We start from the raw sequence: 21,218 nt of genomic DNA, 5'->3' as shown, positions 1-21,218 counted from the left end.
GAATCAAAGTCAGCTTGACAACCACTGTCTCTACTCCATTGTAGAGATGGGTTTCTTTTTTTCTTTTTCTCTGAATGTGATTTTTCATCATTTTCTCAGGTGGGATATGGACTAGCCAGGCAGTTTAGTAGAGAGCCCTTATTTCAGGCAGCTTCAAATGCCTCATCATTTCTGAATGAGTTTCGGCTCCAGGAGATTTCAGTGCTGGAGGAATTGCAATAAGCTATGAAACTTTATCCCTTCTCAAGACTCTTCCGAGTCACTGGGGAACTCCGGCTTCCACGGGTAATGGTAATCGCTCTATTCACTTATAAAGGGAAGGTACCACGTCGGGGGTCACATGACAATACGAGAGAGGTTAAACCAACTTCCAGCTGACGTTTTACAGATACATTTGGGATCTTGGAATGATATTACCATATTACTGTGCTTTTACTCTTGTTTCTTTTGGCTTAGGGCTGAGGGAACGGTCTTGTGTAACAGATTTACCCAGGGAAAGCTTCACCTGATCCGAGCAAGATGGGCTCTAAGGTCATCCCATTTTGGTCTAATATATAAGAAATGTCTCAGAGAGAGAGATGTTGTTGGTATTCTGAGCCTTGTATTTATCTTTAATTTTTGAAAGACTTATTCAAGAAAGGAATCCAACTAGTATCTCAGGGGAGATGAGCATGGTTTGAGAGTAATAGCTATTAAAATAAGAGAGGCGCTCAGGGAGATGACTGGTCATTCAATGTTTTTTTTTTCCCTTCAGAAACCTGCCAAATAAGAGGTACCTGATTCATATACCACTGCGGTACCTAATTAGGCCAATTTTTAAGAACTTGTGCATTCACCTTTGATTTCCTGCAAAGATTTAATTGGATCAAGAATTAGCTTTAACCCTAATGGTCACCCTAATAATCAAGATTTAATTATGGAATAATCCCTGACAAATCATAATGTAACAGTATCCTCTTTTTTTAAAAAAACAAAACAAAACAAAAACAATGGGTAAGAAATGTAACACCTGCTAAAAATGCTTTTTGTATAGATGGTTTCTATGACTTAAAAAATGGATTATCTGGGCTAGGTAGGATTCTTTTTCCTAAGGATTTACAGAGGAGACCAACAAACCGTATTGCTAACAGAAATACACGAGTACAGGAATGACCAGGAAATGTTAATTTGCTGCTTGTAAATGCATGAATTTGTACTTCAGTATTTGAGTGTTTGCTATTTGCAAGACACTGTTCAGGTATTATGGTGTATTTTAAGCAAATTTAATACAATTTTTGTCTTCAAGGACTTTACAGTATAGCTTAGAAGAAAGGCATCTTCATGAATAGTAGCAAATTGAAGTCAGTAGTTGCCAAAAGAGTGATTAAATTAAGGAGCCAGTGGGGATGGACTGTGCTATTATGGTTTTATTGTGCTGGTCTTCTAGGACAGGGGTTACTGGTTTCAGAAAGGGCAATTTATACATAGAAAGTGGTGCATGTTAGAAGGAAATCTGTACAGTAGTGAAGAAAAAAAGAAGGTGAGGGCTGGGTTGAAAAGATTCTTGAATGCCAAGGTAAAGAACATTTACTTCAAGAGACAGTTGGAAGGCATTTCAGTAGGTTCTGATAAAATCACAGTGGTACTGTCGGAAGATAAATTTGGCCACATGTTGTGCGGCAGGAGAGTGTGGGAGAAGTTAAGACTAATGACCAGGGTATTATGCCTATGGAAGAAAACCAGTTACACTAAGGTAAGAGTAATTAAATCAGAGTTGAAAAGAATAAAAAAGAAATGAAAAGCTATTTAAAAAACAAGCCCCCCCCCCCAAAAAAAAAAATCAGTATGCCTTGGACAACTAATTGGGTGGAAAGGAACAAGACAAAGATGTAGTCTGAGATTTTGAATTTGGTATACATAAAATTGTGAGAAAGTAAATAGAAATAGAGAAGCCATGTCTAGAAATACATTTTAAGGGCAGGGTGAGTATATTGATATTAGATGTGTTGAGCTTGAGATATTTGAAGAACATCCAGGTAGCAACCTGTAGCACACAGCTGAGAAGAAGGGGAGACACGGTTCAGGGGAAAATTGAAAATGAGATTTATGGGTTATACGCGTGGGCGTGATAACTGAATATGTGAAACTGGATAATACTCTTGAGAAAAAGAGTAAAAAAAAAGTGAGAAGAGACAAGGTTCAGGATGAAATATGGAGAAAAGCATCTATTTAAAGAGTGGGAAGAGGGGCGCCTGGGTTAAGCCTCTGCTTTTGGCTCAGTTCATGGTCTCAGGGTCCTGGGATCAAGCCCCGCATCAGGCTCTCTGCTCAGCAGGGAGCCTGCTTCCCCCTCTCTCTCTGCCTGCCTCTCTGCCTGCTTGTGATATCTCTCTCTCAAGTAAATAAATAAATAATCTTAAAAAAAAAGTGGGAAGAGAAAGAAATAAACAATGAAGTATTGACGAGAAGACTATCAGAAGAAGACCAAAATCAAACAATGTAGACAGATGGAGAACTACAGCAAAGATGGAGAAAACTGAACTTGGAATAGACTTACCAGTGATCTGAGACAGAGTTGGGTCAATAAATATATTGGTGTGGGAACCCATTTTTAAAAGGATATATGGGTGGCAACAAAGTGAGAAAAGAAATACTGACTGCTTTTTCAAGAAATTTGATAGTAATAACAGGTGGGGAAGATAAAGTCTAGCTCAAAGAAATAGGAGGACGTAATTTTTAAATAGAAGAGATCCAAGCTCACTTGTAGTCCAAGGAAAGATAAAAATGCAAGAGAAAAGAGATAGTGATAGAGCAAATTCTGAAAGGTGCCTTTGAGGTCCTCTCATATTTTTAGATGAAGATAATATCTTCTTTCCTTATTATTTGATTAAATTAAAAATGAATCTTATTTCTTTTAATGTTTAAACTAGTACATGCTTAGTCTAAGCAATAGAAAAAGGATACAAAAGAAAACAAAACCAACCTATACTTTGCTATCCAGTGACAACCCCTTCATCTTTGTTGTATCACAAAGTTGTGATTGTACTATATGTAACTTTTACTTCCATCAATCACCCTTGAAGCCCTTAACATTTAAAAAAATGTTGGCTTTGCCTAAGGAGTACTCAGGCAATTATATGGAGATATCAACATTCATGTAATCTTTTTTTATTGTTGGCTTTTGGTGTGTCTAAAATTTTTGTATTAAAATCTTAATAAATATCTTTTACAGGTACACTTCTGCTCATATTGCTTATCTCTGTCGGGTTGACTCAATAGATGTAATCCCTACAATAGAGTAAGGAAACACTTAAAAACTTTCCAACACTAAAAAACAAAACAAAAATAAAGCAAAAGCAAACCAAACAAAACAAAATGTCCAACACTAAAAATAGTTCCTTATAAAGAGTAAGTGCTCACAAAATATTTGTTGAATGGATAGATGAATGAACAAATAAAATGGTACATGTACCGATTTACTCTCTAAACAATAGTGTGTTAGTTTGAATTTACTACAACAAACATGGAATCTTGCATTACTTCTATTTCTTTCTAATTTTGATAGGCAGAGAGGGTAACTTACAGTTCATTTTCTTTTATGGTAAGTAAGATTATATATTGTTTTTCGCACACTTATTAGCACTTTGTATTCTTTTTGTTACTTGATTGTTCCTATAATTTGGTTTTAGGTTTTGCTTATTAATTTGCATTAATGTGAAAGATTCACATTCTAGGACCACAATTGATAGGCATAAAATATTTTCACATCTTATTTCTTGTCTTTCATGCTATTTGATATGAGATAGCTGATGTAAGAATTAAAAAAACATTTTGTGGTCAGTTTTACTGATGAGATAAATATATAATTTAGTTCAAAAATTCTCAGATACTGAAGTTAATTATTATATTTTTTCCACTGATGGATTGGGTCTTTTCCTGTATCCTATATGTTTGCATATGAATTATGATTTGGTCCTGAGATATCTATTCTATTCCATTTCCCGTCTGCTGATTTGGGGGATAGTTCCATGTTATTTTAATTATCATACTTCTAAAATATCTCTTAATATCTATTAGGAAATGTTTCCCATCATATGTCTGCGTTTTTCAAATTTCCAATGTCATTCCCATGTTATTTATCCTTTCAGATACATTTCTGAAATTTTTTTTAGTACAAAACAAATCACATTGGGATTTTGTTCTGACTTCAGGATATTCTAGCTATTCTAATGCCCAGGAAAGGGGACAATCTTTCAACTTATTGCAAACTTTCTATATCCTTTGGCCAAATTGGATTGTTTTCTTTATATAGGCCTCATGTTTTTCACATCAATTTTTTCCCTATGTGTTTTATATTTTTCTAGTAATTATAAATAAAATATTTTTTTTAACTCTAAGTAGACATTAAATAATATAGAAACACTACAAACAGAAAACTTTGGTAATTTACTTGTATTTGGCCTCTCAGCTTAGATCTTTACTAATTATAATTTAAAATTTATTCCTCTGGGGCGCCTGAGTGGCTCAGTGGTTTAAAGCCTCTGCCTTCGGCTCAGGTCATGATCCCAGCCAGGGTCCTGGGATCAAGCCCCATATCGGGCTCTCTGCTCAGGAGGGAGCCTGCTTCCTCCTCTCTCTTTGCCTGCCTCTCTGCCTACTTGTGATCTCTGTCTGTCGAATAAATAAATAAAATCTTTAAAAAAAAATTTATTCCTCTGAATTTGCCTGTGTACACTCTTCAAATAGGGATAAATACTACTTTTCAATTGTGTCAGTTATGTCACATGTCTATTCTACTAATGTATTCCATATTATATTGCCCTACTAACCCAATATATTATATTGCCCTACTAACTCTGAGGAGGTTTTATTTGTATGTTATGTATGTGTATATATATTCATACATACACAGACACATAGACATATATATATATATATGTATATATATAAAGTCATCCTCAAGGATGTCAACTGTAAGCCCACAGAAACTAGCATTTTGCTTGCCACAAAGATTATTATGTGCTAAGCATAGTATTAAATTGTTTAATGTTCTATTTCTCATTTCATCTTCATACTAGTACATGATAAAGTTATTACTCATTTTATAGCTGAGCAAACTGAATGTCAGAGATTAAGAAACTTGCCTGCACTAGTGTAGCTGGAAAATGATAGAAGAGGTATTAGGACTCACCTCTGGGGGCACCTGGGTGGCTCAGTCTGTTAAGTATCTGACTTCAGCTCAGGTCATGATCTCAGGGGTCCTGGGATCAAGCCTCATGTCAGACTGCCTACTGAACAGGGAGTCTGCTTGTCTCTCTCCCTCTGCTTGTTCTCTCTCTCTCTTTCAAATAAATAAATAAAATCCTAAACAAAACACAACACAACAATAACAAAACGAGCCCACCTCTGGCTTCAAACTGCTATACTCCATAGATACCTAGTACATATTTCTTCACTGACCTAGTAAGCAACTAATTGGATGAATGAATGATTGAAGAAGGACTGAAGATGTGGGATGAGATGGATAAAAAGCACAAGAGACAGAACTGAATTTTGGGAAATATTCTGTGCTTTTCCCCTTAAAACTGGAGACATGGAGGCCAGAGAGAAAAGATGACATTGTATTCGAGTTTTGAGGAGGAGGAAATGGAATTTAAAGCACACGTCATATGGGCTTATTCTCAAGAAAGGAAGACTAGAGTCAGTGTAAGGAGAATGAAGTGAATTGAAGAGGTTTGAAGATTTGAGACAGACGAGACGGAACAGCCACGGTGGGACTTTTATAGGCAGTATAGCAGAGATGAATGGGGGATATTTCTGAGTAGCAGAGGTTCCCGGTTAGGCAGTAGAATGTCATTCAGTTTGTGGGAGTGGTTGGTTGTCCTTTGTCATTAAACCAGAAATCTCATATTGACAGATGAGCTAGGCCGAAGCTCAGCTACATTAAAGCAGAAGATAGTATGAAATATGAAATACCCTATATTATATACTCCTGCTTCTAATGGTATGTGTATGTGCATATATATATATATATATATATATATATATATTTTTTTTTTTTTTTTTTTTTTTAAAGATTTTATTTATTTGACAGACAGAGATCACAAGTAGTCAGAGAGGCAGACAGAGAGAGAGGAAGGGAAGCAGACACATACACATAGAGCAGAGAGCCTGATGCGGGGCTCGATCCCAGGACCCTGGGATCATGACCGGAGCCAAAGGTAGAGGCTTTAACCCACTGAGCCACCCAGGTGCCCCTACTTTTGATATTTCTGACAGCATAGCAGAGTGACTTCTGAGAAAACTCTGGAAGTGTGTTAATTAAGTGAGTTAGCCATTTATTCTATTTTTTTTTCATTCTATATATGCCTAGGGAAGGTGGTTCAGAAACGGTCAGCATGATGACCAACCAGTGGTCATTTGGGTCAACTACCACAAACTGCAGTTGAGAAATCTACAAATTGACTCTTTCGTGTGTCAGCAGGTTCACATGTGTCAATCAAGAGTGGGACCAGGGGTTTCAGTCCTCAACTCAGAAAAGAGATTACAATTTGCTTCTTAGTTTCATTGGAATGTTGTCCATATACTCACTTCCAGTGCATGGACACATGTTATACAAAGCACCCATGTTATAATTCTTTTTTTTTCTTTTTTTTTTTTTTTGGTGCAACTAACATTTTATTTTCCTATATTCCTTTTATAATAATTCATTAGTATTGCCAAAAAAGACATGTTGAGGATATGATGCATGCATTAGAGGGGTTTAAGTTGATTCTTCAGCTACTCAGGGAAAAAAAAAAAATCCCAGCTGTTTAAATCAGACAGAATTAGACCTAGTTTACGAATTAGTACATCATTTAAACCAAACCACTTTTGGTGCTTTTTACTTGGTCAAACAAAATATTTTTGTTTTTCTTGACTTTTTCTTCTTAGTACTAATTCCTTCAGGCTGTTGTTAGTTCACCAAGAATAAAAACAACTTGCTTTAGCAGAGATTTCAGTAAAAGAATTAGCAGACACTTTAATGTCTAATAATGAAAAAGTTTGATTTTTTAAATAATGATATCATACATAATTAAAGTGATTTGACAAAAACCTAAGTAATATATACTGAAGAATTTATACATTTTAAAATGAGTTTTAGCATTAAGTTTAGGGAACTAATTTGGTACTTATATCACATGTTCTGAAGGAATTATATAAAAGTTCATTTTTTCACAAAATACTATGGCTAAATTTAATAAAATTAAGACACCCTGCTATTTTAGATTTATGCTCAGAAATATTTCCTTTGAGGCTACGTTACTTCCACTGAGGAACATTATATGTTATCAATTATATCAATTATTTGGAAGTAATACTTTAAGAAAAGAGACTTTTTGTAGACTCACAAATAGTTAAATAAAAATGTGTTACCTTTGCTTTTAGTTAATATTAAATGGACCTAAATTTTTGATATTGAATGCTGGCTTTTGTAGGATTTATATAATGAGAGTACATTTATTTCATGTCAATTACCTCCTGGATTTTTGAAAATATGTTGCTAGGTTTTAGTAATATTACAATTTTATTATTCTGCAATGAAAGGAAAGTAAGTCTCCTTTAATTGCTTTGAAGAGAATATGGGTTTTTGTCTGTTTGTATTATACATAACAAAAGAAAGAAGGGAGGGGGGGTTTGACCTTGAATTTGAAAATAAATAGGGTACCACCTATCAGTGACAAAATCTTTGAATCTCAAAATGTATTCCACAAATAATGCTATGACATGTTTGCAGACTTTTTTATTTCAATATTGTGTGTCCTCTGGTTGGGCTCTGCAGGCTGTTTTTACTTTTTTACAGTGGCTTTACATTCCACAGAAGTTCTAAAAACGTCAGCAGGGACAGTGTCAATTAATTTATAATGTTGTTTTTGTATTTCTGAACAAGATACCTTGGTAATTAAGTGAAAAATTTATGATGAATATAAAGTAATGCAAATTCATCTGTTTGCCTGAAAGCTACCTGTTATTTATTTAGATCGATCTTTGGAAAGATTTCTTAAATTGAATCATATTATGAGGAGGAGTGATATTTAGAACAGAGATGGGCTAGACACTGGATTGATGTGTTAGAATATATTATGTTATATTAAAGTCAGACAAAGCTATGGTAGTCATAAAAACTTCGAACAAATTGAGAAGGAAGTTTTTCGTTTCCCCTGAGGAAGAAAATAAACTATAGTGAGAGTAGATCAATAACATATTCTGAAAAGGAAGATGTATAACTCGAATATGCTGTATCATGTTCAATTGCGTCACCGATTTAAAATCTCCTGTGTGTGTGATGATAGAGGTGCGGAAAAGTCACAGTCCTGTGTGCTGTTCTTATAATAAATGTTATAACCATTTTTATTTACACAATATATACTTAATCTGAATTTATCTCAGTCTATATTAAATGAAAAGACTGCTTTACTTTTAATGCTAGCAACTAAACTACGCTTATTCCCCCAGAGCAGACTAATACAGTTTATGGTGTAGCCTGTGCAAATAAAATATCTTCATACTCACAGGTAGAGAAACATTTATTTGCCTTAGGAATGAGGCCATATTATTCTCATCTTTCAAGTAACAATAGCTTCAAATGAACACTCGCAAACTTTACACACACAGTTAATGCCACTCTGTTGGTCTTTTTCATGATAATGATCATCAAAGTTGTGACTGAAATATTGAAAAAAAAAACCCTGAAAAACTGATGTGAAACTGGAGGAAGAAAAAGATGTTCCAGCTAATGGCTTGTCTATTTTCAAAGAAAAATCTTCTTGTGAAGCTACCATGTAGGAAATGTACTAGTTATACTGACTACATTATTCTTTGTTACAGGATTGTGAAGATTCATTTCACGTATTTATTCACATTAAATGAAGTAACACCTGATCTTGGAGACTGTACATATTCACAAACAGTAGCATGGTATTAGAGACTGTAGGTTCACAAATCATAATTATGGCCAACATTTATCACAAATATTGTATGTCAGGCACTAATCCTTTCCACAATCCTATAGGGGTAAGTTCTTTTATTTTGCCAGTTGGGGAAACCAAGGCAAAGAGTAGGGAAGCACAGTTCCCAAGGTCAAATCACGTGTAAAAGAAGAGACTAAATTTGAATTCAAGTAATTAGACTCAAGAGCTCTTTATTTGTCCCACGATCGCTTTAAAACAATAAAATCCTGTTTTAGGGCGATACCAAAACAAAGTGACAGTGTAAATGTTAGTCTAAGGCCTGTGCTGTCCAACATGATAGCCACCAGCCACATGTAGCTATATAAGTTTAAGCATGAATTAATCACACTTGACCCTGGAACCATGTAGGGGTTGGGGCGCTAACCCCTCACCTTTCTCAGGCCTGTGTTTAGTTTTTCCAATCAAATCCTTTTCCTTCCTTGGCTGCTTGGCAAACTCTTCCTCTGCTCGAAGGCCCACCTTGAATGTCACCTTCCTTTAGAGTCAGATATGCTGCATCTTCATGTGTTTTACGTTCTATGCATATTATCTCTGCCAAATTCTGCATCACTGTTGCAGTAGTTATGTTACTAAAGTTGACTTGTGTTCCCAGTCAGGCTGCGTGCAGCTAAGAGACCTTAATGCCTAACAGAAAGTAAGCATTCAATTATTATTCAGTTGCATCGTTGAAATAGGAATAAAAAAATAGTTAACTGAGTATTGAAACCTGAAGTTTGAAGATGAAGGTTGGTGATGAATCCTGCTGCTGATTTTTCCTTTTTCCCTGATGCCTGTTACCACTCTCATTGCCTTTTATTGAAATAACCCTCCCCGAGGATTCTGTTCTCAGTCTCCCTTTGTGTTTGGTTTTTAGTGCCACACAAGATAACCCAGGGACCACAGTCTTGTCTGAGTTCAAAGCCTGTGTTGGTAACCACCAAAGTCCACCACCATATCTCTAGCTGCCACCGCTTGATGGGAACTTGGTGGGAGCTGACCTATTCTGAGTCTGCTCACCAACCTATCAGCCTGGCACACGGAGGGGTGAACACTGGTGATTAAAATGAGGTTACGCGGTGGTTCTGAAGCCACCGCTCATTTGTCTTCTGCCTTCTCCCCTGAGATCTTGCATTACCAAAGTTGTTTTGTTGACTTGACAGTAACCCTTTGCCATAAAAATGACATTGTGGATCTGAAGCCCTGTCCCATGTGGGTGAGGTGCTGGGCCGACTTTATAATGAGAAGGAAACGAGATAAAGTACTGAAAAAAAAAAGAAAAAAGCTACACATAAGTGATCTTAAAAAGATCATAGTTCATTTATAAGGCATTTTTACAGTGAGAAATTTCTGGAAACATTTTACAGTGTAGGAAAGAACAATCATGAAGCATTTTATTTGGGTGGCAGATGTAGATGAAGGAACTGCAATACCTCCTTTCTTTGGTGGTGGAGATTTTTGCTATTGTTGTTTTTCTTTTTTCCTTTTTCCTTGTTGCTGTTCTCCTGTCAGATACAGCTAAAAAGAAACCGGAGCATCTTGATGCAAAGTTGGTGGTAGGTTCACAATTCAGCAGCTTGGAGCACAAAACTGGGTACCAATCTCTTGTCCCAGTACCTGGGGGGAGGAGGCTACCAAGATGAATAAAAATGGATTCCTGGGGTTACCTGGGTGGCTCAGTGGGTTAAGGCCTTTGCTTCCGGCTCAGGTCATTATCTCAGGGTCCTGGGATCGAGCCCCGCATCCGGCTCTCTGCTCAGCAGGGAGCCTGCTTTCCTTCCTCTCTCTCTGCCTGCCTCTCTGCCTACTTGTGATTTCTCTCTGTCAAATAAATTTAGAAAAAAAATAAAAAATGGATTCCTGTCTGGCTTCATGTACAGCCTGTGGGAGGATGGTTCTTCCCCCTGAATCTTAAACAATAAAAAAAATCATGAGGGTAAGCATGTAGCTCAAATAAAATCAACATTTATTCTTTAACTTTAGTCTTTACCATATGCTAAACTTTTAAAGAGGAGGATGCGTTGTGGGGGCGTGGCTAAAATAATTAGAAACAGGACTTAATACTTGTAAGGGCCCTCACCAGAGAAGGGCATGTTAACGTGGATTGCCCTGATACAGAACACTCCATTTCTCTCTCTCTCTCTGTCTCTCTCTTTCTCTTTTTCTAAGATATTCTTGCCAGTACCCCACAGGTTTAAGTTTAGGGAGCAGGTATAAAGTTGACTATGAGTTTGGGAATGACAGTTTTATATACACAATGCTCCCCAAAAGCTTTTATTCACTTGCTTAATACTTACAGATATGAACGTTTGTCAGTTTTCAGTTAGTGGATGAGCAGATCTCTACCGAGTGGGCCAAAGTTCAGAGTGCGCTCTAAGAGGCACTCTTACCAGGCAACCTGGATTATGCCGACTGTGGGCAAAGGCGCCCAGTATCACAGAAGCCAGAGCAGCAGAACAGTACTGTGTGTTCTGAGAAAGGTTGCAGCCTGCTTTGCATTCAGAGAATGAAGCTTTGCACTTAGGGTTTGGGGAAAAAAAGAAAAAAAAAAAAAAGATGTGAAGGAAACAAAACAGAATGAAATGGAAGCAAAATGTTGGCAAAACTCAAATTGCACTGGATTTATACTTATTGGATTTTTGAAGTAAGCTGACAAGAAAAATTACCTTCATTGCAAATCACTGAAGGGCTTTTCTATAGAATAAACACACTCACAGAGTAGAGCTAATTCAAAGGAAGCTTCAGTATGTTAATATAATAATTAAGCAGTAAGGCACAATAGGCAGCCCATTTCCAAGGAGCTCAGTATGCCTCAGGTGGGGTATAAGGTACAGGGCTGAAGGCTAAATGACTTTAACCACCTGAGATTGGCTATAATCATCTTAAAATATGATACGAGATGAATATTGCCCTCATTGGAAGGTATTTACTTATGCAAATGAGGAGAAGGAACCAAATTCTTTGTATTTTGTGGGCAGTCTTTAAGAGTTGAATTATTGGAATCAGCCTCAAAACTTGGAAACTTCAGTGCTTCTAATTGGAGCCTGCATTTTCCCATGTTCCTGGTGGTCTTTTTTTCCTTTTCTGAGTGTCTGTCTCATCTTTTTCTCCTTTTATTTGAACCGTCCTGTGGCCAAATTATTTCTGTTTGGAAAACTTGTGCACTCTATTAGTTATGTGTGCTTATGGTGATTTTGCTAAAGCAATGCATCAGCCTTGAACCTGGAGAGATTCGTTTACCACAAAGCAGATTGGACCCTACCATGCACGAGAGGCATCTGGGGTCTCGTAGAAATGTACATTCTGATTCTGTAGGTGTTGGGGAAAGCCTGAGGTCCTGTATCTCCGAAAAGCTCCCAGGAGATTACAATAGACATGGCAACCTCTGTTGGGTCTTTCGAATATCATAGAGCCTTGTGATGATAGGAAAATAAAGGCTATAAGATAGGGAGGTTAAAAAGACCAATGTTTTCAAGCAGTTGACACTCTTTTCTGGTTGTTGATAATTGATCTGATAAGGAAGAGATGACAGACAATGAACCATGAACTTGCTGGGGATTAGAGATAAACAGATTAGTCTTATTTTGAGTCTGGGTGATATAGCTAAAGACAAGAGAATTCCATTTTGATATGAATGTCACAAGAAAATCTCAAGTCAGTGACATATTATTGCTTGGGGGCTTTGTTTGCAGTTCAAGTTTAGTCCAGGTAACTGGTGACTAGAAATAGATTGAGAGGAAGGAGGTGAAGACTGGTTTTAACTAAATAGGCAGAATGGTTTTCCACAGACACTTGATACTTTCCTTCTGTGTTTTGGCATTCTATTATGTTTGTGGATTTCTTTGGGCCCTAAAGGTAATGTGAACATGAATTCCATAAATCCGTAGTAAATGAAACTGGTGAGAAAAATAAGACAAATGCTATTTTCTTGAACTCTCTCTAAATGGAAACAAATGATGTTTTTGTTCGTCTGTTTATTTTGTCTTGTTTTTGTTTTTCCAAACAAGAAGTGTCTGGGTGGGGAAGTGCTCACAAGTATCCTGAGCATTCAATGTGAAACAGCCCGAACTTCCAGCTTCTCATTTGCTACAGTGTTTAATTCTGATATTTATTTAGCCTTAATGATGGTTGGTCAATCCAAAGTCCTAAGAAGGAAGGATTCTTTTCCGAAATGGGCTAAAAATTTCACTGGCTTGTGATTTCAAGTTTGCCCCCAAGCTCAACTGTATTTCTTTAAACCATCTGAGAAAAGTATGGTATTCCATGCTTGCTAATGACCTCTCAGAAATATTTCTTGGTGCTGGTATCTGCTCTTCATTCTTTTCATATTGTTGGCTTGCTTAGGTTCTTCATGATCTCTCATCTGGGTTACCATCCTTGCCCGTGATGTGAAACTCAAAGGGAGTTGTTCTTGCTATAGTCTATAAGAATGATATTCCCATGGAGTTGTCCAGTGCACAGCCTGTGCAACTGTACACAGGGCACTTTCCCTCACAGTAGATTTTACCCCCCTATAAGTGACTTTTGCACAACTTCCCTAAGGCTGATCTCCTAAAGTTTAGGATGAGCCTGGTGGTGGGTATTATGGAGGGCACATATTGCGTGGAGCGCTGGGTGTGGTGCATAAACAATGAATTCTGGAACACTGAAAAGAAATAAAAAAAAATAAGTATAACAAATAAACAAACAAAAAAACCAACAACTCAGTGCTTGAATAGCTCCCATTCCCCTCAGACCATACACCTTAACATGGCAGAAAACTCCAGTCCAAACTGCCTCTGAAGTTCCATCTCCTGTCACCCTACCTAAGTTCAGGGTACTAATTGTTTCACTTGGCTCATGCTTGTTCCTATTCACCTCCCTTTGCATATCATTCCTCCTGTCTAGAATTTTATTCAAATTCACATTACAAGGAGCCTTCTGTAATGCTATTGGACAAAATTAATTCCCTACTTTCATTTTGTTGGTAATTCCATAACTCTTTATATGTATATTTTACCAGGTAGGTTGTATTATAATTTGTGGCTATTTATATTTGTGGCTATTGTCCCTATGAAGTTGTGCTATTGTCAGTTTCTTATCTTTTTAACCCCGCATAGCTTTGACATCTGATTTCACAAGGTTGACTGGTAGGTCAGTAGGGCTGGGATGCCTCTATTTACTGATGCTTCTGCATATGACATCTCTTCTGATTGCATGCCAGGGTGCAGAAGGCAGCTCTCACAGGTAGAAGACAAAGAAGAAGATGTGGGAAGACTATAATCCATCACCGACAGCCCCCCCCAAACCTCTCACATCCTCAAGTGTCACTTGGTACTAGCTGCTTGATAATCATTATTGACTGCTTTGACAGTAATAAAAATACTAATGTTAACATTTGCTGATGAAAATTTCTTAATACCAGGTATTGTGTATTTCTGTTCATGACCTTCTTTAATTCTCATCCAGCTCCTGAGGTAGATGTCTTGTGAAGCCAATGAAATTTAAGTTTTCAGGGCTGTTCACTGACAAAGTTTCCTTCCACAGAAAGACGTTTTAAATTGCTTAATAAAAAATGTATGGTTCTCTTTCAGATTCTAAAGAAACATTCTCTTTCATACCTAATTTTGTGTAAATATGTAAAATTTTTTTATCTTTAAGAAGGTCCTCTAAACGGTATAAGCCTCAACATCCACAGAGCCTAGACCTGCCTTGCTTTGCCCTATAAGGTAGGTATTATAAAACATTGCTATAATATCAAAAGTACATTCAGATACTTGAAACACAGGAAATACAGGGTTGTATCATTACCAAGATAATGAAAAATGGTATTTTTAAATTGGTCTTTTCTGTCACAAAAGAAGCACAAAACCTAAGACACTGAGACATACACTGTGAACAAGGGGCAATGCACTGACTTGAGAGAGTCCAGAATGATTGCAAGCAATTACTTGTGAAATCCCAACACTACTGGGCCCATCTTCATTTGGGATAGCAAACTGAGTGAAAACTAGCAGCCAGTCACCAGGAGGGTGAACAAATGTGAATGCTCATTTCATTAGGGTTTTACTTAGTCTGTATATTTATGTCATCTATGAGAACTAAAGATAAGAGAAGTTAACTAACTTGCCAAGAATTGCATAACTATTAGTAATTGAGCTGGGTTCCAAACCGAGCTTTGTTTCTATGAATGTTTGCTGATTGATTTTAACACTTAAGGTAAAACTGAATGGAGAATGTAATGATTGACTTCCTTCCAATCCCTTCTGCTGCTCTTTCTGGAGTCCCTTTATGCTAATCCTTTCTCCATGGCCTCAGGGAGAAGTGAGGTCTCCAGAACACCATGATGAAAGGATTGATACCTGTCCTAGCTCTTTTCTAACTCTTGTGATCCACTTTCAAATTGTCGTTCAAACTTTAGAATTGGGCTTGTTCATTTAGTTGTTTACTCCCATGGGTATGTCAAATTCTAAAACGTCTTGCAAAATAAGACTTTGACTTATACATTGCCATTTCATCTCTTACCTCCTTTGCTTCTCTGGAGAATCCAGATAATACAGATTTCTCTGACTTGGGCTTTGGAAACTGGCCAGTTCTCAGTCAAATACACACCTCTTTCTAACATTTTCATGGGAATACCTAATCTGGAAGGGGCTGGCGGCATTTATCTCTGGCAAAACCTGTGAGTCAGACAAGGCTACACGGTAATAGAAATGGAGTTTGCCAGGAATACCTTTTAAGGTGATGTCTTTTTTTTTTTTTTCTTCCTGAACCATCAATTAAGGAGCAGCTGCAAATAAAAGGAAATATTCTAAATGAAAATTGTCTGGAAAATCTAAGATATATATCTATGCAGAAGCATTTTTTTTCCTAATAAATATTTATTAGTTTGAATCTTGAAAAGTTCAATCTTTTGTAAGATATCTTCCTTAAATGTATTAATATTTTTCTATTTTCTTTGATGAGGTGCACTGCAGAAACTCTAACAATTTCTTAATGACTTGGTATCAGCATAGTGAACATAATTTGTCTTATTCAGCACTAACTTAGGGATGCTCTCACAGTAGGACATCTCTATGTTAATGCAGAATAAAATAATTGCTCTTCATATTTATTGTGGTGATGTTCATATTTAGTGTAGTGATTGGAGTCCTTATACTAAAAGACTCCAGATCGCTCTGCAACAAGTTGTGAGTGTTGTGTCTCATTTCTCAATCTTTTCCCTGCCTGTAAGGCTGTTAGCTGTCACTTCTTGCTTTCTTCAGTGAGCCTGCCTTTAACAAAGGTTATTCCCTTCTCTTTAGAAAAGCGGATCTCAACAGGGACAATTTTCCCTTAGGGGATATTTGGCGATATATGGTGATATTTTTAATTGTCACAATTTACAGAGAGATGCTACTGGCAGCCAGTGAGGTCAGGTTACTAAACCTCTTACAGTGCACTGGCCAGACTTTCACAGCAAAGAATTACCTGGGTCAAAATGTCAACAGTGGCCAGGTTTAGAAACACAGTTCTAGGATTGCGGAAACAGTGAATAGCTCTAAAGGAAGATCTGGGAGCTTTGTCTTAAGTAAAAAAGAAAAAAAAAAGTGTGTGTTGGTTCATGGTCATTGGTAAGGTCAGGGGCCAGTTTCATTTATTTCTTAAAAACAAAACTATTCTCATTGATTGAGGTCCTTTGACCTCCAACTGGGTGGGACCTTAGCATTTGACTTTAAATTAAGATCTTTAACACCTTTATGCACACACAAACTACTTTCCCTTAAGGAAGATCAGCTTGCAATTTTTTTTTTTTTTCTGTTCTGTAGTTATTTGGCTCCAATCCTATTGCCACATTAAAGGTTTTTCACCATGGTATAAATACTGTGGTATGTAGTATGTTTCTAAGATATTTCAAATTTCTATTTACATCCACTTTTATGCTAATTGTGTAAACCATATCCTAATTGTTTAAGTCATTTCTGCTGTGATTTGATAGTGTTGGGAAAACTCGTGACCAACTAGTCCTTTCACCCCTGCTTTTTTTTAAACAACATTCTTTGGGGAAACTTGATTGTTTTTATTTTTGAAGATTTTATTTATTTATTTGACACAGAGAGAGAGAGATCACAAGTCGGCAGAGAGGCAGGCAGAGAGGGGGAAGCAGTCTCCCCGCTGAGCAGAGAGCCTGATGTGGGGCTCGATCCCAGTACCCTGAGATCATGACCTGTGCTGAAGGTAGAGACTTAACGCACTGAGCCACCCAGGCATCCCAGGGGAAACTTGATTTTGATGAACAAAAAGATAAAAGGTCTACAGTGACAGTTTTTTTTTGGAAGGGATTATACTGAAAGCCACTTGATTAACTATAATCTTCTACTTCTTTACCCCTTCTTGTAGGTTTTCAAATAGTTAGAAGTCATTGACCCCAAAGGGAATCTTGCTGCTAAGGCCTGGGGCTGCATGAACTCTACAAAGTGCCCAAGTTCTGACCTCCTCACTAATGGGCTTGAAGTAGGAAATCAATTCTTTCAATCTTAGAATAGAGACAAATTTATTTTCAGAATGCCCACCTAATCTCAATGAAAGTTTATTCTGTTTTAGTAGGTTATGGAGAATATTTGTTTAAGTGATTTTACACAGAGATGTAAAATCTTTCTATACCTATATTTGGCATATACTTTACTATATGTATGTGTTAATATATAATGCATTAGATAGGGAAGTACTTTTTTTTTTTTTGCAATGAATATTTGGCTTATTTGACTTAATTCCCTTGCATTTTACCAATTATGTACATTTATTTAGTGCATAAAAAGTGTAACAATTAATATTGAGGTGTAAATGAGTATGCATGTTCTACCACTGTTTTATTCAAATGTGATGTGTCAAAATCAATTTGATATGAAATGCAGAGTGATAGATGAGAGTGATAGATCTAAGGTATGTATAGTACAGTATGGAATTCTGTCCGTCTCCCAGCAGCATTTGAAAATAAAGAGTATAATGTGGTCTTTAATAGAAGAGTTTCTTGGCGCATATGAAATTGATCAGATATTATAAATAAGTTATACATACATTCAGAGAGGAAAGTTAATGAGGAAAGTTAAAGAGGAAAATAAAAATATATGCAAAATGTGATTTTGTATATATAGTTATATTACTTTTCTTGTTTGTATAAACATTAAACAAATTTGAAAGTAAAAATAATCTAATAAACTTCAAATAATTGTTCAGTACTTTCATTAGAGTTTTTAATTTGACATTTTACAATCGTGTTTTCTAGTTTTTATTTTCCCTTAGAAAGTTATAATTTAATTTTGCTCATGTTTAAAATTTTAAAGGCTGTCTTAATGTTCTTATATATTGCTTATTATCACTTTTAAATGAAAAGTATTCTTTATGTGCCTATTGTAACATTTGTAACTTTAAAATAAGAAAAAAATTAGTTTTTGTTTCTCAAGGTCTCAGAAATCATATTGTTTAATATAATGATTTCTTTGATTATAAGATGATTGCTTATAAGAAATAAGCAAAACTAGGTGGAGAAAGTGTAGATTTTTCATCTTATGTCAAATTACAATTGCATATTAATAGAGTATTTTTTAACTTAGAAATTATAAAAGTTCTACTTGAAAAGAAAGGAGTCATTTTTGTACATTGAATTTCTAAAGGTGAACTTGGGAGAAAAGATTAAAAGACAATGAAAATAATTGAAGATCCTTTTACAAGTTTTTAGAGAAAAAACATGCAGACATTGACTTATGAAAATTTTTTTCTTAGAAAATTGCACTTATCTGAAATATTGTTGTCATATGACAACCTTAATTCCAGTGAAGAGTTTATATGTATAAACGATATACATAGCTGTCCTTAGTTGGAAGAGCAAATTTCTTTTGAATAATTCTTCTTTATACTCTTCCCAATTTTGTATGAATTTTCTTAGAAGCCATAAATGAAGCTCTTTTTCTTCCCTTTGGGACAAAATCTAATAATAATAGCTAAATTAGGATTATTTTATAAATTAAATTTTTTTCTAAAATACTGAAATACAAAGGGCTAATTTTTTTCTTTTTAGATTTATTTATTTATTTGAGAGAGAGAGAGAGAGAGGAGTGGGAAGGGAGAGGAGAGAATCTCATGCAGACTCCCCACTCAGAGCAGACTCCCCAGTGAGCCTGGTACCCCATGCTACCCAGGTACCCCCCAAATGCTGATGTTTTAATGTGAGAGTCACAGCTGTAGTAGTCATTTTGCTTTTATATTCCCTTTTCTTGATACCTGTCTCTTTAACCACAATTTTTTTTAAATATTTTATTTATTCATTGGACAGACAGAGATCACAAGTAGGCAGAGAAGCAGGCAGAGAGAGGAGGAAGCAGGCTCCCTGCTGAGCAGAGAGCCCGATGTGGGGCTCGATCCCAGGACCCTGGGATCATGACCCGAGCTGAAGGCAGAGGCCCAACCCACTGAGCCACCCAGGTGCCCCTAACCACAATTTTTTAATCGATTTTTAGATAGAAATAAGCAGTTGTTTTCATTAACTCTCTACTCTCACCAAGAAAGATAAATGTAATTTTAACATAGCTAGAAAGTATCTACATGCAATTATAATGTGGAATTTTCCATGAATGAGTTCTGCCTCTATTCATTGGAGTGATTTAAACTTTCCTGTTTTTTTGTTATACCTAGATTTCATGTCAGATATGTAGAGGAGAAGAGTCAATCTCTTTTAATCATTCCTCTCTGTGCTTTGAGATGCAGATTCTCTGTGACAAGTTCTGTGCCTGGGTTCCCATGCAAGTCTTATCAAAAGTTTAAGATTCAGCCTAAAAAGTACCAATTTAGATGCTGCTATTCACTACAGCTATAAACGCCACTGTAAAAGGTAGTGCATTGCACATCTAGAAAAATCTGCTCTGAGATTCCCTAAGATGATGCTGAAGTGTGGCATTGTGAATTCCAAAATGAATTAATGAAGAACACTGGAGATCAAATGTATATGTGTGTGGATCATAGTTAACATGGTAACTGGAACACAGAGCCTTTTCTTCTCACATTCTGCCAGCCATAGCTTAAACTTCCCACAGAGGATGGGGATTAACAGCCTGCCTCCTTTGGGGTGAGGGGAGTATGAGTCAAATAAAATGTAGAATCTGCAAATGGAGCTCTGAAATGATGTAGTGAATGTTACATATGTAGTCTATTATGGTAACTGAGAACATGTGTGTCATAATGTTGGGCAAACCGATTCTAAAAATGGGAGAGAGAACAAAAACTGACCCCCAATTTCTGCTCAAGTCACACGATCCAAACAAGATGCGCTGTTAGGAAAGATTTAATAGAATACAATTCTCTCCTGTCCGCCATGCCTGTCTCTACACTTTTCTGCCCCTCCACATTGTTCCTCCTTATTTTTTAGATATAGTTTTCATTTATCAATTTGGATGACTAACTTCCCTATTATTCTGGAGTGCCAGTATGTCTTTTAGACTTTACTAGTCTTCTCTGAACCCACGGATAGCTTTAAAATACCATGAACTTGAAATATTTCCCAAGAAAAAATAATGAAAACCCTCTGGCATAAGGACCTGAAGGGATAGAAGAGACTGGAAGACATCAAACCTTTGCAGATACTGACCGTGCATTTGGCATCTTGATCACTTAACATCACTGGCGAAAGCCACTGTTGCTGGTTGCGCTCAGGTATTCATAGCTCTATCTGGAATGAGTCATTCGAAAGGGAATAATACATGGGGAATAGGGAGTAAGTACCAATGTGGAACTGATAGCTCAATTCCAGCCTAAATTCCACTCTAATTAGTGAGTGCAGAGTGGGAGATAAGTAGTGGCAAATTCAAGCACATGAAAGAATTAGACTGAGTATCAAACAAAATAAGGAACCAAAAGTTTTGAAATGTGAGTTGGAAACATGGTGGCTAGTACACGTACAAGGCACGGGAGCACTGGTGTAACAAAGTTAATTTGAAATGTCTGCAAATTTAGTGACTGTTGTGGGGTTTCATATTACTTTCTTCTTTTCCTCTCATTGGCTTCATGAGTTTTGTTTGTTTAGCCTTACATTGTCCTCATTATTCAGTTTAAGATGTGAACATGACTGAATGCAGTATATTTTAAAAATGTGTCACTTAGGGGCACCTAGGTGGCTCAGTTGGTTAAGTGTCCAACCCATGATTTTGGCTCAGGTCATGATATCAGGGTTGTGAGCTCCAGCCCTGCATTGGGCTCTGCACTGGGTATGGAGCCTCATTAAGTTTCTCTGTCTTCCTCTTC

At 36.5% G+C, this 21,218-nt stretch overlaps 1 long non-coding RNA gene across 1 annotated transcript in view; it reads left to right on the top strand.

The window, feature by feature from the left end:
- The window catches only part of LOC116597899, a 43,863-nt gene extending 25,828 nt beyond the window's left edge, over positions 1–18,035 (top strand). The window contains exons 2-3 of the long non-coding RNA XR_004288843.1: positions 14,607–14,674; positions 17,325–18,035. This is a non-coding gene — a long non-coding RNA (uncharacterized LOC116597899). The remainder of the gene's footprint in view (positions 1–14,606; positions 14,675–17,324) is intronic.
- The last annotated feature ends 3,183 nt before the right edge of the window (positions 18,036–21,218 follow it).

The sequence above is a fragment of the Mustela erminea genome, chromosome 8 (genome assembly GCF_009829155.1).
Source record: "Mustela erminea isolate mMusErm1 chromosome 8, mMusErm1.Pri, whole genome shotgun sequence".
In the NCBI taxonomy this organism is placed as follows: Eukaryota; Metazoa; Chordata; class Mammalia; order Carnivora; family Mustelidae; genus Mustela; species Mustela erminea.
This window is presented reverse-complemented; position numbering and strand designations above follow the sequence as displayed.